Source organism: Echinops telfairi, unplaced genomic scaffold (assembly GCF_000313985.2).
Source record: "Echinops telfairi isolate 266 unplaced genomic scaffold, ASM31398v2 ScPeMD7_31;HRSCAF=116, whole genome shotgun sequence".
Classification (NCBI taxonomy): domain Eukaryota; kingdom Metazoa; phylum Chordata; class Mammalia; order Afrosoricida; family Tenrecidae; genus Echinops; species Echinops telfairi.
Window position 1 is genome coordinate 28,054,083 of NW_022103928.1, and position 1,645 is coordinate 28,055,727.

The following is a 1,645-nucleotide window of genomic DNA, read 5'->3' on the forward strand; positions in this document are numbered from 1 at the left end:
CGACAATTTCTGCCAGTAAACTCACAAATAGTCTGAGATTCTGTAGGTCCAGGCCACCTTTCCTCTGAGCTCCCATCCCTTTCTCTGTATTTCCTGCTCCCCTTCCCAAGTCCTCTTGACTAAAGAAAATTTCTCTTCACCTGCTTCTGCACCCCGCTCTGGTGTCTGCCTTTTCCGACCTTCCTGAACACCTTGTCTCCCCTCCTACTCACCCCTCTCCATATTCTGGCCACCCAGAGCCCCCAACTTCTTATTCTCCTGATCTACCTGCCTTGCTAGCGGAACCTGAGTCTTCACTCGCTGGTTAGCAAGCACATGCGATCACAGAAACCGACCCCCCCTTGTCCTTTGTCCACTCCGGGAAGTGGCCAGGACTGAGAGTGGCCCGGTTCATGTTCTCTTCTCTTGCACTGATTTATCTCAGATCGAAAAGCGTTTAGGCTCCCTATATTAAGGAGTTTTGGTATTTAACTCAAGCTTATGATTTGTCCTGGCATGATATTTTTGTCATCCTTTCCTCTACCCTAACCGCAGATAAGAGGGAACGCATTTTTCTCTCTGTTCAGCAGCACTCTGACCAGGTTCATTTGACCCACCCTGATCTAAGTGGTTTCCAGTCAAAAACCTGGCTAAAGTTATCAAATTGACAAATAAGCGTGCCTGCTGTGATAAAATGCTTCAGTGTGCCCTGACTTGGCTTCAGGCAATTTTCCCATATAGGAGTCAATTTTTAAAATCTTAAGATCACTCAAAAGCCTGACAAGAATCCAGCCACCTTTTTAAACTGCTTAACGATGCTTTACATTAAAGGCTTAAAAAAGCGGAAGAAAGGCCCTCAAACCCTGGTCCGAGATTTAGCGAATATGGAATTTAAGGTTTTAACAGCTGTGAGGAGCAGGCAGTCAGCCCGTGAAGCCTGGTTCTGGCAGAAGGTAAATTTTCAACCCAAGCCTTAGTAGCAGCCCTGCGGCTGGCAATTCCCGCAAGGCCCCAGAAGGGCAGCGTGGGGCAAGGGTGTATGGGAACAACGACTGACTGCCACCTGGTGCCTGCTTCAAGTGTAGAGAAGGGCACTGGTCACAGAAGTGCCCCAGGTCTAAAGCTCCAACCAAACCCTGCACACTGTGTGGTCAAAGCGGACACTGGAAGTCCGACTGTCCTTGGAAAAGCAACAGGCCCTTTGCATCTCCACATAGGGGGACTGTCCTTCCAATTCCTGACCTGCAGTTGGCCATGCTGGAAATGGCCGAAGTCTGAGGAGACCCTGACTGGACCCCCATCACCCTCGCCAACCCTGGGGTATTGCTCAAGGTATTGGGTGAGTAAATTTCCTTCTTACACAGAAGCTTATCTTTTCTGACCTGCCCAGTCCTTCCTCAATCTCGGTCATGGATATTGATGGCAAGCCTACCTGTCCCAGGTGTACTAGCCCTTTACTCATTCCTTCCTTATAATACCTTCATGCCTGGTCCCACTGTTGGAAAGAAACATGTTAAATTAGTTAGGCACCTCCTTACACCTTACTTTTGGTCCCTCAGCACCTCTGATCCTTCCCCTTCTTTTACCCAACCTGGAAGAACTGGCCTTACAGACCCCGTTGCTTCCCAATGTTAACCCATCATAGAATGTCTCCTTTCTAACAACC